The sequence below is a fragment of the Talpa occidentalis genome, unplaced genomic scaffold, assembly GCF_014898055.3.
Source record: "Talpa occidentalis isolate TD23 unplaced genomic scaffold, MPIMG_talOcc4v2.1 talOcc4.4, whole genome shotgun sequence".
Classification (NCBI taxonomy): Eukaryota; Metazoa; Chordata; class Mammalia; order Eulipotyphla; family Talpidae; genus Talpa; species Talpa occidentalis.
This window is the reverse complement of record NW_023604295.1, coordinates 96,553,378-96,569,860: the sequence shown is the minus strand read 5'-3', so window position 1 is coordinate 96,569,860 and position 16,483 is coordinate 96,553,378. Positions and strand designations below refer to the sequence as shown.

Genomic DNA, 16,483 nt, shown 5'->3' with positions numbered 1-16,483 from the left:
TAGGGAAATACACTTTTCTTGTATATTCTGTAAAGTTCTAATCCTATACATGAAATATATAGTACATACATTGATAGTAGATAGTGAAAAGTTAAACATGAATGCCATAAGCCCTAAAGCAACTACTAAATAACATAAAATAACTTATAGGTAATAAACCAACAAGGAAAATATAGTGAATTTATAACAAATAACCCAAAAAAGATAGAAAAAGAGGGAATAAGAACAATGGGACAAATATAAAACAAATAAGCAATCTGATAGATTTAAATCTAACCATATCAATAATCATATTAATGCAGTAGTCTGAATACCCCAGTCAAAAAGGAGATTATCCAATCAAATAATAGAATTAAGTCACACCTACACACTACCTATAAGAAATCCATTTTCAATTGGATGACTTATATAGGTTAACAGCAAAAGGATGTGAAAGATACACCATGCTAACACTAAAATGAAACTAGTGCGGATATAGTAATATCAGACAAAACAGAGTTCAAAGCAGCAAGTATTAATCGACCCAAAGGTTTATTTCATAAAGGGACATAATACACATAGGTGTATGCACCTAAAACAAAAGCTTCAAAACACATAAAATAAAACCTGATAGAACTGCAAGCAGCAGCAGACAAATTCACAAGAATAGGCATAGATTCCAACATCCTCCCCTTAGTAATTGACAGTACAGGTAAACAGAAAATCAGTAAGGATACAGACAACTTGATTAGTACAATCAGCTTGACCTCATAACTATTTCCAGAACACTCCACCCAACAACCGCAGAATACACATTCTTTTCAAGTGTACCCCAAACATTTATAAAGATTGATTATATTCGGAGTAAAAAACTAAGTTTCAATAAATTTAAAACTATTCAAATGATACAAAGAATGTTCTCTGATCACAATAGAATTAAATCTGAAATCAGTTCAGTATGATGTCTGGAAAATCTTCAAATATTTAGAAAAAAAGTAATACAAATCTAAGTACCCTGAGTAGAAGAAGAATTTTTTGAAGTTAGTATATTTTGAGTTGAATGAAAATGGTCATGACAAAATTTGTAGAATGCATCTGAAACAGCACTTAAAAGAAATGGGTAGCATTAAACAGCTATATGAGACAAGAAAAATGGTTTCAAATCAATGCTCTCAGTTTTTACCTCAAGAAACTAGAAAAAGAAGAGCAAGTGGATCTCAAAGTTAGTAGAATAAATGAAATAAGGAAGATCAGAGCAAAAATCAATGAAATAGAAAACAGAGAAAATAAATGAAACCAAAAGCTGGTTCTTTGAGAAGGTCGATAAAATTGGTAAGCTGCTAGCCAGAATGAAAACTCAGATTTTAAAAAGAGAGATTCAAATTACCAAATTATCAATTTCAGAAATAAGGGAGGTGATATCCCTACAAATAAAACTTGTATTAAAAGTCTAATATATTCAATAATTAGATGAGATGTAAAAATGTCTAGAAAGATATACATTACCATAGCTTATTTAAAAAGAAACAACTAGAATATCTTTCTACGTATTAAAGAAATAATCTATTTCCAAATCTCTCACAAAGAAAGCTCTAGGGACACATCACTGGTAAATTCTCTGAAACATTTAAGGAGGAAATAATACCAAATTCTATAAAAACTCCTCTAGAAAATAGAAGGAAAGGAACATTTCTTAACTCATTCTTGAAGAGCAGCATTATTAATTTGATGCCAAAGTCAGGCAAAGATATTACAAGGGGAAAAAAAGCAGAGACCAATAGCCCTTGCGTACATAGGTACAAATGGAACCATTAACAATACATTAAAATGTTAATACATCATGACCAGGTAGACTTTATCCCAGGAATGCAAAGTTAGTTCCATATTCAAAATTCAATCAATGCAATTCATTGTAAGAACACACTCAAAAAGAAAGAAAATTGGGAAATCACAGGATGACTGGGAAGCTTGGAGAACTAGATCCAGAAAGAATCAGGGAGAAACAATGACGACAACAACAAAATCAACAGCAAATGTAGGGCAGCAGAACCACAACTGGAATCATGCCCCAAACTCAATTCTGTGGAGACCTTGCTGCCACTCCCAGTACTGACGCCCAGCACAGTGTGAACACCGCAGCTAATGCGCTCCCTGGGTCTGGATGTTGCTGCTGCCAACCCTGCCCTCATCAAAAGGGATTCTCCATCATCCTTGCTTTTTAAAAAAAGATTTTTTTTTTTTAATACATACAAGAACTGGGATACAGGCCAGAGGTGCGGAGACGGGGTAAGAGTATTCACCGGAGACAGAGTGGGGACCAGAACAGGCAGACTGACTGAAATACACTGCTGAGGGGAGCAATGGGCAAGACAGGAGAGGTCAGGGGATCTAGCTCCCTGGCAGGGCAGGCTGGGTATCAAACTCGTGCTGCAGAGGCTGCAGATAGTTTCACAGTGCTGTGCTTAACCCCTTGTGCCACCAGGGAGGCCCTGTCATCCTTGCTTTTATGAGTGACTGGTTCCAGGTTTAAAGACCTAAGAGGGAAGTTCTGATTGGCCAAACTGTCAGGAAACCTGGAAAAGGGAAGGTAATAGATAGTGTTCTTTGTTGCCAACAATAGAATCCACTTCATCTACTCCAGCAGGAGATTTAGTGAGACAGATACTACTGAGTCACTGAGATTGTTGAAAATGTTGGGCCCAAAGACAGGCTGCCCCAGGACGTATCTGAGTGGCATACTGATTATGAGACGGAGGTCCAAGAATGCTTATTTTGCCTAATTATCGCCCTAAAACCAGGAAATCTCAGATGGTCCAGAAGGTTGGGACAACCGTCCAGCCTTATCTCCCATGGCTAAGACTTGCATGGTCTGATTTTTGATGTATGTGTAGATAAGCCCTGCAAAATTCTTTTTTATTTAAATTGAAAAGTTCTTTTTTCCATTTTGCCCTCCTGATTCTGCTGCTCCCTTTCTAGAGATGGTATAACTTCCCTGGAATAACCAGAAGGCAATGTCTTTTTCCTTGCTTATTTCTCTGATGCCAATTTATTTATTTTCCAGCCCAAGGATCTACAAGGGTAGAGGATGATTAGCTTCCTCCTCAACAAAATCTAGGCTCTGGATTGAGATTTCAGGAAAATCCCTGTGAATATACTGCAGAAGCAACCTGGCAAGAGAGTTTATGCCACAGTGAAATCAGAAAGCTGCCACTAATGCAGGAAAGAGCTGTCCCTACTTCCCTAGAAGTGCCAGCCTAAATGGACACCCTCATTCTAGAGAGTTTCCTCATGTAGCTTGCTTTAAAAAAAAAAAAAAGATTTATTTATTTATACAAGCACTGGGTACAGTCAGAAGGGCGGGAGGGTGAGAGACTTCACCAGAGCCAGAGCGGGGAGCGGGGAGCAGAGCAGGCAGGACTGAAGTACACTGCGGAGGGGAGCAGTGGGCGGCAGGAGAAGTCTGCGTGCCATGCGGGATCCTCCTCCAGTGGCCTCCAGTGGCCTCCAGTGGCCTGGGAGGACCCTCCTCCAGTGGCCGGGGAGCAGCCGGGGATCGAACGGATCGAACCGGCGCTGTAGAGGCTGCGGGCAGCTTTGCAACCCAACGCTCAACCGCTGCGCCACCGGGGAGGCCCTGTAGCTTGCTTCTTAATCAGGCTGATGTGTCTGGCAGAGTCAGGATCACATCTGTATCCAGTGGCAAGGAAAGCTAGGGAATGAAGGAGGAGTTGTTCAACTTTACCAAGAACAAAATATGAAGAGGATTTACATGAAATTTGGGAGCCATGACTAAGAACTGGACTTTATGTCCACCAGTAGAAAGTAACTCTGTTGCCTATCCAGGTTCATGTGGTGGGGATTTCCTCAAGCTGATACTGTCTCCTTAGTTTTGCCTTTTCTAGAATGTCCTATCATTGGAATCATATGGTTTGCAGCCTTTTCAGTTTGGCCTCTTTCACTAAGTAATATGTATTTATGTTTCCTCCATGTCTTTCCATACCTTGATAGCTCACTTGTTTTTAGCACTGAATAATATCTCAATGTATGGATGTACCACAGTTTATTCCTTCGCCTACTTGGTTGCTTCAAAATTTGGGCAATATTGAATAAAGCTGCCGTAAACATCTATATGTAGGTTTTTGTGTGGACTTAAATTTTCAGCTCCTCTGGGTAAATATAACCAAGAAGCACCATTGCTGAATCATATGATAAAAGAGTATTTCAGTTTTGTTAAACTGCCAAGCTGTCTTCCAAAGTAGTAATACACTTTTGCATTCCTAGCAGCAATGAATGAAAATTCCTGGTTCCACATCTGCATCAGCACTGAGTGCTGTTGAAGTTCTGGATTTTGGCCATTCTAATAGGTATGTAGTATTATCTCATTATCGTTTTAATTTGCATTCCCTCATGACATATGATGTAGAGGATCAAGTTTTTAGCATTTCATTCTGATGGACCAACCAATGATAGACAGTGAATCAACAATCTCACTCCTAAGAATAGGCCCAAGAAAATAAGGGAATGAGCACAGATGTACTAGTGACCTGTTCAAAAATGTTTGTAGCATTACTGTTCATAATAGTCCCCAACTAGTATCAGTCCAAACATCCCCTGAAAAGAGCAGGAAAATAAATTGCTGACAGAGATTTTTTCCTTTGACTAAACTTAATCAGGCTCCTCTGCTCAGCTTGCTCTGACTTTAGACCTCCCATCCTTGTGGAATCCAGTTTCAGAGATAATCTTGCTATGTAAATTTAGGGACAACCCCCCAAAGGGCTAAACTGAGTTAGCTTCTAACCACTCTTGATATCTCATCAAAGTCCACATCCCTCACCTTAACCAGCCTTCAGCAAGAACCCTGTTGAATTAGTCTAGCAAGAATCTTTTTTACCCAGATGTTTTCTCTTAGTAATTTTCCAACTACTGACCCCTGCCCTGCTCCCTAGGTATAAATTCCCAGTGCCCTTGTTATCTGTTCTGTTCTGGGTACAGTGATCCAAAAATGTGTAAGGTATACAGATACTCGCCCTCAGGAGGCTAATAGTCCTCGGAGGGAGACAGACATGCAAATTATGACAAAACAGTAGTGTAAGTGCAGCGCTTGGTCAGTGCCCCCTTTTGTCACCCCACGATGGCTTCCCTGGTTCAGGAAGGGTTATCTTTTGCTTGGGCAATTTCTGTTGCTTCCACTGTGGTTTTCTCCACCCATCCATTGCTTTGCTGCTGAGATATCTTCTTAGATGTATGTCTGACAAAGGCATTATCCTGGTTTAAGATCTACCCAACTGAATTTATGGTGAGGCCAAATTCTTTGGAGTGCTCTCACGATGGTAGCCCTTATTCCTCCAGCTCCATCTACCATCTCCTGAAAGTTCACCCGCCAGACATATCATAGGCTCTGCACCCAGGGGTCTAGCCTGTCCTCCTGCGTCTCATCCATGCAGCCGTCTCCTCAGGGAAGCATTTTCAGATGGCGCTTCCACGTCTGGGAAAGGAACCTCCATCAAACCATCTCTTCCTGGGTTGGGTTGTCTTGTCTGTGTCCCCGGTGAAATGGGGGTTCTGCATCTCTGCTCTTTTGCCTGGTGTCAACCAGAGAAGCCAACTCAGGGAGCAAAGACAAGGGCACCCAGGGCAGGAACTTTCAATTTCCCCGAGGAAGCACGGACGCGAGAACCGGGCTCTCAGCCTCGGCTCTGGCCACGCCCTCCTCCTGCTCTCCGGGCTCAATGAAGCTGCTCGCGGCGCGGCTAGTCAGCGGGAAGGAGAGACAGGCCTGCCCGCGGCCCGGGTGGGCGGGGAAGGACGCGTGAAGCAGGTGCGGTATGAAATTGGACTTCGAAAGATGAGTTGGAGCCTGATCCTCAGAAATGAAGTGTGGCCTGGTGCGTGTGTGCGGAAGCGGGTGTTGGCCCATCCTCTTTCCCAGGCTGCTTTTTCGCACGTGCGCTGGGGAAAGACACCGAAGCTGCCGAGTGACAGCGGCTCTCTCCTCCCCGCAGGGGCCCCCGCCCGGGCGCTCCCCGCGCGCTTGAATGGACGGGGGAGGCCCGCGCGCATGAATGAGCGCGTGAGGGAGGGAGGGAGCGCTCGGCGGGCGGGCGGGCGGGCGGGCGGGTGAATGGCGACCGCGCGGCGACTCCGCAGAGGGGAGCGGGCGCGGGCTCCACTTCTCTCTCCCGCCAGCTGGTGGCCTCGGGAAGGTGGCGGCGCCGGCAGCCGCCGGAGCTGGGACGGGCCGGGGCGCGGGATGGTGGGGGAAGGGGCGTTCCCGGCGGCCGCGCCTTCCGCGGCTATTGGATTAGTGGCCTTCAGGGATGAGCTCAGCCGGATCGGCTTTCAGCTGCAGCCTCCCGGCCGGCGGGGAAGGCGGGGAGCGGGCAGCGGAGGAGGAGGAGGGGAGGCGGCGACGGCTGCAGCATCCAGAGCTGGCCCTGGCGGCCGGCGCGCCCGGCGCACAAAGGCGCCCAGCCCCTGGGGAGGGAGATGAGCGCACGGCAGCCCCGGCCCGGGCCCCCGCTCCAGCCTCCGCTGCGCGCGCCCAGGACTCTGGGGAAGACGCAGGGCGCACCAGGGGCCGGCGACCGAGGCGCGGCCCGCGAGCCCTGAGCGCTGGACTCGTCGCCCTTCGGGTCCGGCACTGAGCTTCCAAGAGGCTAGAGCGCGGGCCGCGGCGCGCCCCCGCGGTCGGCTCAGGAAGGCTCTTCCCCGCTGGGATCCGATCTCCGGCGCCGGAGCGCCAACTTCCCCAAGAACGCTCCAACTCCAGGCCATCCAGCTGGGCAGAGGGGGCGCTGCATCTGGGTACTAGCCGCGAGGACGTGCCCCTTGCCCCGAGGAGCAAGCCCGCATCTGCGGGGTCCCTCGGGCGCCCCTGAGTGGGCGGCGGCGGCAGACGTCTGTCCCCGGAGCCCAGGACTTCCCAGCGCTGGCGAGTCTACCAGGGCAGGCTCCTGCCCTCTCTTTTATGGTGAGTACTCTCCAGCATCTGGGCAGGGGCGCGCGGGAGCTCGGAGTCGAGATCCGGCCACAAGGACCTCGTGCGGGCGGGCGCTCGCCACGGTCCGCGCTCGGGTCTCCATCCCTGGGAATGCGCGTCTGCGGTTTGTGGCAGCTGGAGCTGTTAGGCTTGCGCTCAGTTTGGGGGCGTTTGGGGCCGTCACTTAAAACCATAGATTCCAAGCCCGCTGCTTCTCTGCGTAAAGGAGACGCATAAAAAACTGCCTCTCGAGTCACTCTGCCTGGGTTTGGGTCCAAGACCGGTCGTCGCTCACTGGCTGGTGACCTTGGGCAAGGGGCCGAACCTCGGTTTCCTCATCCGTAGGATGGGGATGGCAGCGATTCCCATTTTAGAGGGTTATTGGTAGGATCTGTGGGGTGGAATTTGTAACGTGTGTGCTGTAGATCTGTGCGGGACACGAAGGAAGCACCGAACCAAATATTAGCTAGCCGTACTATTAGTCGTGTGAGCCCCAGCTTGTCATCTAACTTTCCGGAACAGCAGCAGCTTCTTCGACTGTATAATAGGGAAAATCATTTCTAGGGATCTATTCGTTGCGGGGAGGCAATCATTCAGGACGAATGAAGTCGAGTGCATGGCACACGGTGGGCGCTGGTAAAGTGGTGGCTGTTGTTAACATTTACTGTTGAAGCTGGGACGGTGAGACTGGTCGCCCCGGGAGCACTGCTGGGGGCCAGTTCCTGGCCTAGCTTGGAGACAAAGTTGGCAATGCTCAGGAAGGGAGGGGGTCTCGGAGTCCACGAGTCCGGGGCCGGGGGTGGGGTCTGGGAAGGAGGGAGGAGGCGAGCCTGGAGTGCTGCAAATGTGTTCGCTGGGGTAGCGCAGGACGCGCCACCGGCTAGGAGCCAGACGGGGACGCCAGGCCCAGAACTGCTCGGGCTCCCGGCAGGAGAGAAGGCGGGTGGAGGGAGTGTAGAGCAGCGGCTGCTAGGGCTTCCCTGCTGGCGGATAATGGGCTGTTGTAGACGGGGAGGGGAAGAAGGGCACTTGTGTACTGCTGTGGTGTGGAGGTGCAGAGCTTTGCTCTAGAGTCAGTCTTGAGTTCGAATTCCGCCAGCCCTCTGGGTGACCTTGGACAAGTACTCTGATGTCTCCAGGCTCACTTATTTACCTCATCTTCCTTCACAGTGCGTTTGAGGGTGAAGGTAATTTTCTCCAGGAATCTGAGCCTCCCCAAACCCAATCCTTCCACCCACCTTTTGCCCCCCTGCAATTTGATGAGTCTAAATCAGAAGATGCAAAAAGTTATGCCAATTAAAAGGAGAACCCAGGATCTGCCTTCTCTCAGCTCCACCCTGCACAGGAGGAAGAGATCGGTGCACTAGATTTCTGTGGCTCTCTCTTGGTGTCTCTCTCTCTCTGTCTCTCTGTCTGTCTCTCTCTCTCTCCCCCTCACACTCTGTTTCCCTCCAACCAAAATCCTGCAGCTTACGTCACCCTGTCTGGTCCCAGATCCTTCCTTATCCCCCAATACTTTTATTTATTAAACACTGCTGATTAATCCATTTGGTTACAAAGGCATGACATAAACATGCCTTCCACAGGGGCATATTCCTTGGAGACACTTACCCTCTGATAAATTCCATTTTTAAAAACTTGGTTTGAAAGTGGTAGTAAAGGGAATTTAAGCCACCTCTGGCTAACATCAAACGAAATCTGACTTGCTGACTGTGCCACTCAAATCTCTCTCCAGTTTATATTTCTACTTTATTTCAAAGACTGATAAATTACTTAAAAAGAAAATCTGCAGGGAAAAGAAATCACCACAGTCAAAAGGCATATGACAGACTGGAGAAAGCATTGTCATTCCTATCACAAAGGGTTCATCTCTTTAATGTGTAAGAAGTTGCTCAAGTCAGCCAACAAAAAACCAAAAGGGGACAAAAATTATAAACAGTTTATACACACAAAATAAAATTGTGATAACACTCAAACAAAATAATCTGCTTTATTTCACTCAATAAGAAAAAAATGCAGGTTAAAACTACAGTAAGTTTTTTTTTTTGCGTCAGATAGTAATAATTATGCATTGATCAGAAACATCCTTTTAAAATGTAAATAGATCAAATCCTTCCCTACCTTAGAACCATCTCATTGCTGCCAGAGAGTGAAGTCTGGATGCCCTGCAGGTTTGGGTCCTGACCCCTCCAACCCTTTCTCTCCATCTTCCTTGCATTACCCTACACTTCCTGGCATGTTTGGTTTTTGCTCGAATACTCCAAGAATTTTTTTTCATTTGCTGTTTCCCCTACCTAGTCTACTATTCCCCTTGATTTTTCTTAAGACTGTCTTCTTCCCCTCGTTTTGGCAGGCCTGTTCTTGGGGGTTTTATTCCTATCCCAGAAGGTGACCAAGGCCTGGGCCAGTGCAAAGCTCCTCTGGGAAAAGACCTAGCACAACTCACCACACAGGGACTACTCAGTTTTCCCTCACTTGCCTGGCCTATTGTCACATAGCTAGGCTCTTGAAAGATCCCTTCTCTGTTGGTACAGGAAAAATGGGTCTCTGGCGGTCCACCAGCTAGGACAGGCCACTCAATATTGAAAATCAGGTGGGTGGTGGAACCAGGAACAAAATTATCAGAAATCTGATTCATAGTTACTTAAAAAAAAAAAGCACATAAATACATGCACTTATGTGACTATACTGCAAATATTAGGCCAAAAATGATCAACAAAAAAAAAATAGCAACGCATTTTTAATAAAACATAGTCCCTAGATAGTCTGTTTTTCCACTGCTGCCTGGCTCAAGAAATAAGGATCTGTTCTGAGACTGTAGGAAAAAAAAATTGTCAATACTAAACCCTTTGGGAAAGAGGAAGGTGAATTCATATCAGGTCTCGTGAACCTCATGGACCTTCAGAAGGACTTTGCAGGGCAGTGTTGACTGATATGACTTTTCACTTCACACATTGAGTTTAGGACTTAATAATCATCAAGTGAGATGTGTACTTTAATTATGAAAAAAAAGTTTGTTGCTACAAATGCAAATTGTACAGGAGGTGTAGCGAGAGTATTCCTCTGCAGTCTGCCAAGTGCTGTTGAGTTTAGACAGAGGTGGCAAGGGTTGTGCCGAAGGGTTGTGCTGGTGCTGCTGAGGCAGAGGTTAGTTGGGCCAGGGCTGGTGCTCCCAGCAAGAAAGAAGCTTGTGGCACAGAAGACAGACGCAGGAATCTGCTGACAAGACGAGGATGTATGGCAATGGCTGCCGCCACGGAGGATGCCTGTTGCTTGGGGCTGGGGCAGGGTGAGTGAGTGTCACTAGGCCAGGGGAGATGCAAGTCTTCCAGGACACTGAGGTCTGGGCAGGATGTGGTACCTGAGGGGAGTCTGGTGTGACCAGACTGGTGGCCATGCTGGGAGACAGGGATGAGAGAAATAAGCAAGAGCAGGCCTTACAGATTCTGTGAGCTGAGCCAGGGGATGCAACTTCTCTCTGGAGAAGCCACACGAAGTGTTGAAAGAGCAGATGAGTAGGCAGCTTGTTCACATCTACACCTTGGCAGCGTGGAGGGTGGGTTGGGGAGTGCAGACTGGAGTCAGGGAGCCCTGTTAGAAGACTGTTGCAGTCACCTAGATAAGGGAAAACTGAAGATGCTGAGTGAGGGAGACCAAGAGACAGGCGGATGCAGAGAAACCTGGTATTTGGGAGAAGGAAGGAGTCAACTGGAGTGTGTGGATTCTATAGCATCATGAGTCCCCAGATGTCTGACACCTAGAGGGGGGACGTGACCATGGGGAGGGGTTATGGTGGAACAGGCAGATGGTTTTACAAGGCTGTTTGAAGGAGCATCTAGTCTGGGGTGACTGGAAACTTCCAGCTAAGGATTCTCGTCACAGGAGGAAATGGAGAGAGAGAGAAAGAGAAAGAAAGAGAGCGGTGACCAAGATGGTCCCATTTGTGGTACAGGCAAGGTTGTCCCTGGCACTAGGAGGCAGCAGGAAGTTGTCCTGAGAACCACTGTTTGCTGTCGCATGCAGAGGCTGAGGCCCAGAACAACTCCAACATCCCCACCTGTGACTTGTCATTTAGTGCTGTGACGTGTCATTCATGGTGACCCCAGAGATCTGCTTCTCAGGTGGAAAGGCCAGGCCAGATCATGGAGGTGTCTCACCTGTCAGCCACCATTCACAATTTCCTGGGTTCTGATTGTCTGGATCTCCCTGGACTCGTCATGATCTTCCCTCAGGTGTCCCTCCAGCCCACCAATATCTCAAAGGTGCTTTCAGAAATGTCTCAGATTTAACAGCAGGACCTTCAGAAATCCTAGCAGGTCCCTGTTAGGATTTCTTCAATCAAGTCTGAGGCATGAGTACTTTTGATTTCTTTTGAGCATCCTGAATTTTCAGATAACCAGTTACACCAAGTTCAGGCTGGGAGGAATATAGGGGCAAGATGCTTATTGTGCCTGTGGTACTGTGAGATTATTGCATTTTCTTTATAGATGTTTTCCCCAGAGGGTCCCATTATGTGCACCTGCTCCCACCCCCTGTCTGGGAGCTTGGCTCCGACCTGAGTCACGCAGGGCCTCCCAGAGGCCAGCTGTCCTGCAGACCAACCCACGCGTGTCTGGGCAGCCCTCTGGGCACAGGGACAGCTGCCGCAGCAGGAGGCTGCCAGGGCTGCACGTGGGCGTAAGGCCTCTGGTCTCGCTGTCTCTTAGGTGCGTCTCTTTCAAATGACCTTGCAAAGCACACTGGCCCTGTCACTGCCCAGCAGACCTTCATCCCATCTGCTAATCTCCTTGCTGGCTGGCCGCCAAAGCTTCTGCTATGGGGGCTCCTGGCTAAGTCACGCGTGGGAGGATTCCCATGGAAACCCCACAAGAAGGAGAGACGGGGAAAGCCTCATTGATTCACACTCCAGGAAGAGAGGCGTGAGACCGTTCCACCTGGAACTGGACAGATGGCTCTCTTTGTGAGCTCTGGGGAAGAAAAAACTGGCCCAGCCCATAGTAGCTTATGTGAGTATACAGTATCAGGAGCTTATGTGAGTATACAGAGGAGAGGAGTTAATGGTTGCCGATTCACAAAATCTTAGGGGGTTCTTTCCTTTATTCACCATTAGCAGGTTCATTTTGACTGAGCATCTTTTATGAAACAACCCCCTTCCCCTTCATATTTGTACTAAGAAAATATTTAAAATAACCCAGCTGAACCGGGCCCAGCTAGGCATCACTGGTGCCATTGTCCAAAGACAAAAATGGAGGCATGAAGATGTTACACGCATTGCCCCAGCTCACGTTGCTCTGCACTCCGGTTCCTTTCTACGGGGAGGGTCCTCTGAGGCAGCAGGTGCTTTATTCATTTGCTTGAACTTGTGCATTGTGTCAACATTCACCCACCACTTTCTCTGAGCCAGAGCCGTGCAGTCGTGGGGACTCCAGTGAGGAGACCCCATGCCTGCTTTTAAGCTGTCTCCCATCTGGTGGGAAGGAGACATTATGGCCCTTTGTAATAAGTCGTGGTGGAGACAGGTACAGGGCCACTGAGAGCACAGGAAATGGGGGGAGAGTTCCCCCAGAGGCGTTGCGTTGATACCTGTGAATGAATTATCCAGATGTGTGTGTGTGGGGGGGAAGTTCATGCAGGGAGAGGGAAATGACCCTGGCAGCAGCAAGTCAGCACATGAATGTGCGGACCTGTATGTGTCTTAGGGACATTCAGGCAGGTGGGGATGCCATTACCCCGGAAGTCCTGTAGAGCCTTTTGGGAGGGTTAGGGTAAGGAGTCTAAACTTTATCCCAAAAGCCACAGAGCATGATTGGATCAGCTTTGTGTTCTACAAGTTCTGTAATGTATTTCTGAAAGCAGTATGCAGTCTATTAAAGAAATTCAAGTGGCATCAAGCTGCATACCTTTCACAGTCTTTGCAGTTATTTAGACCCATCACTGGGTCTGACCCCTTTGGTGTGAGCTCTCCCTGGAGGGAAGTGATGGATCTTCGACTTTCTGGTAGCCTCAGATCCCTGGGAAGCATCATTACTTCTGGTTAAGAGAAGGAATGCAATTCGCCCCACCCCCTGTCCCCCCCCCCACCCCCAACTGAAGCCAGAAGCTACATTGACAGGGAGTGCATTCACCAGTCGTTACCAGTTCCAGAGGCAGTCATGTCCCCTGGCCCCGTGCCTGGATGAGCCAGCCAGCCAGGCCTCCGAGACTGGATTCTGAGTCTTGGGCCTCTGAAGACTGAGTGTCACATTCTGCAAACTGCAGAGGCTCCTTAAGCAGTGTGACATCAATGCTTTGTGTCTCCTTATTTCCCTGTCGAGTTGCAACATCCACCAGGGTTTTGGGAAGGGCAATTGGCAATTTAAGTTTTTGTTTTCTTGCTCAGCCATCATTGAAGCCCTGGGGCAGATCCTTCCGCATAATGTCATTAAGTATCCCCATCCAAGCATGGCTTAAGAAATTAAGTTTGGTTTGGGGGGAATGTGATGCAGGCACACTTAGGCATTGTTTAGTATGACCTCTGCTTACTAGGTTGAGAGTCAATGTTATTCCTATCAGGAAGTTAGCTTCATAGCTCCTGTGCGCCTTGCTCAGTGCCACCTGTTGTGATGGAGATGAGAAGAAAAATGTGACAGGCATGCATTCCCTCTGGCTGGAAAGAGAGGGCAGGGATTGAGCCTCACTTGGCCACTGCTGTATCCCTAGTTCTCAGCTGCACAGAGTCTGGCACATGGCAGATACCCACTAAGTGTTTGTTGAATGACTACTGAGAACTAGAAGCAGGAAGGGTACACAGATTGAAGACAGCAAGAATCAGCTGCTCAGAGGTAGTGACATTGTTAGTGAGAGAAGAAGGCCCATGTTTCCATCTCCTGACTCCAGCTTTAGCCTTTCCCTTAAAAATAAATCTGCATCCTTGGGCCTCCCCGGTGGCGCAGCGGTTGAGCGCTGGGTTGCGAAGCTGCCCGCGGCCTCTGCGGCGCCAGTTCGATCCCCGGCTGCTCCTCGGCCACTGGAGGAGGGTCCCGCATGGCGCGCAGACCTCTCCTGCCGCCCGCTGCTCCCCTCAGCAGTGTACTTCGGTCCTTCTGCCTGCTCTGCTCCCCGCTCTGGCTCTGGTGAATTCTCTCACCCTCCCGCGCTTCTGACTGTACCCAGTGCTTGTATAAATAAATAAATAAATCTTAAAAAAAAAAAAAAAAAAAATCTGCATCCTTAAAAAAAAAAAAAAAAGAAAAAGAAAAACCAGAAAGTAAGAGCTTGCTTTCTGAGAACTCCAGCATTTCTTCCCCATACCCATATGTGCACTCTGCCTTGTCTTCAAAGCACTGTGCCAGTGCCTGTGCATGGGGTGACAAAGAAGCCCGGGTGAAAGCTACTTGTCCTCAAAGGAATGCCCATCAAGGTAGGAAAAGTAGATCAGCAGGATCAGAAAATGTTGGCTGGCTCATGGCACTCCAGGAGATTCAGGGAAGAGCCCTGATTAAAATCAGCTTCCTGGAGTGGGTGGGGCTCTCAGGCAGGATTAGGAGGGTGAGAAAAGAAGGACTTGATCTTCCCCAGAGACCTAGACCAAGACATGAAGACTTACTTTTGCATTAGTAAGCCATCTCCCTGCTCCAGCTTGGGCCTGTCTTAAGCTGATCATTCTATTCCTCCATCTTGATCACTGCCTTTGATGGTTTCTGTGGGACTAAACCCAAGTCACTTAGCTGCTTTTTTATTCATTCCTTTTTTTTTTTTAAGATTTATTTATTTAGGGTCTCCCTGGTGGCACAGCGGTTGAGCACTGGGTTGCAAAGCTGCCCGAAGCCTCTGCAGCACTGGTTCGATCCCCGGCCACCGGGTGAGGGTCCCATATGGCGCGCAGACCTCTCCTGCTGCCCGCTGCTCCCCTCAGCAGTGTACTTCATCAGTCGGCCTGCTCTGCTCTCCGCTCTGGCTCTGGTGAATTCTCTCACCCTCCCGCACTTCTGACTGTACCCAGTGCTTGTATGTATAAATAAATAAATGAATAAATAAATAAATCTTTAAAAAAAATTTATTTATTTATACAAGACCCAGGGTACAGGCCAGATGCATGGGAGGGTGAGAGGATTCACCAGAGACAGAGCGGGGAGCAGAGCAGGCAGACTGATGAAATACACTGCTGAGGGGAGCAGTGGATGAAACAGGAGAGGTCTGCTGCACCATGTGGGATTTTCCCTGGCCGGCCAGGATTGAATCCGCACTACAGAGGCTGCGGACAGCTTCACAGTGCAACACTCAGCCACCTGCACCACCGGGGAGGCCCTCCTTTATTCATTCTTTCATTCAGTCCCCAGTTGCAGGAGAGTGAAGGAGCTAGAACGTCTCTAGATCAGAATTATAGAGACTTTGGGTCCTGGTTGGGCACAGGGGAGGACAGAATAGAGCCTGCACTGCAGGCCAGGATCTGGCCTAGAAACACAGAGAATAAGACATAGGTCCCTATTACTGAACATTTACTGTGATCTCCATTCTTTGCTGTTAGAAATGACTCTGCCCTTGACTTCTTCACAGAATCCCAATTCACACCCATGGTGGTGTTCTTAGGATGCTTTTGGGTTGTGAAATGGCAATATTGGAGTACAGACACAGTTGGAGTACACACCCAGGGTTCCTCCTGGGTGCGCTGTGCCATGCCAGATCTATCCTGATTTTTGCAAAGGCAAGCAAGGTCAGCACACTGTTAGCACTTTTCTGATTATTCTCTGAGCAGTTCAGTCCTTGTTTAGGGCGCCATGAACTGGCTGGGATTTGAACCCTGTCCTTCATTGTCAGCATCGGCACTGTCATTGGCTATCCTGAGTGGCTGACTGCTATTGGATGTAAGCACTCATGCTGCATCCTGTACTGGGGGGTACAGCAAAGGGAATGTCTGTTATATGTTCACCTTGCCACACTCCCAGTGTGGACAGCCTTGGGGATCCTTGCCTGCCACTCGTGAGGATGGAAACCTTGAGACTCTGAGATGCAGCTAGCGGGAAGGGGGAGCTCCTGGCCCTCACTGGTCCAGTATAGGGCTTCTCTGGACTGCTCCCTGGCTGTTGCTTTCAAACACATTAAAGATGTCTCTTTGACACCATTTCCAAAGTTGGTACAGTGGTGTTCAAGCATAAAGCTTAGAAATTTCCTGTGTGGGACACATACAGCTGATCAGAACCAGCACCAGGGAGAGGCTCTGTTCTAAACAGTGTGGAAGAGGGGACAGAATAGGCCTGTCCCACTGTGACTCTGGGGACCATCCCAGCCCTGCCATTTGCTGACTGTGTGACCCCCTAGAACCAATCTGAACCTGTTTCCTCTTTTGAAAAAAGGATGAAGCAGTTGTTACACCTCCTGGCACACAGCAAATACAGAGATTTAAGGTAAGTGATGGAGGAAGCACAGGGGAAAGGAAGCAGAGGAGATTTTGGGTGGAACTAGCTCTGCTATCTTTTAGCTATGTAACTTTGGTGGGGCCTTTTCCCCTGAGTCTCAGTTTCCTGGCCTGTTAGAATGGACACATAG

General features: G+C 48.3%; 1 protein-coding gene across 7 annotated transcripts in view; it reads left to right on the top strand.

Moving 5' to 3' along the window:
* Positions 1–16,483, top strand: part of SPSB4 (splA/ryanodine receptor domain and SOCS box containing 4) — a 112,165-nt gene that overhangs the window by 24,015 nt on the left and 71,667 nt on the right. For 5 of the 7 annotated variants that reach the window (XM_054700773.1, XM_054700770.1, XM_054700772.1 and 2 more), the window contains one exon: positions 4,264–4,343. The gene's annotated coding sequence lies outside the window, so the exon portion shown is untranslated. Of the gene's footprint in view, positions 1–4,260; positions 4,344–6,309; positions 6,950–16,483 lie in introns of those variants that run through there. The other 2 variants (XM_054700774.1, XM_037525884.2) reach the window with 2 other exon arrangements.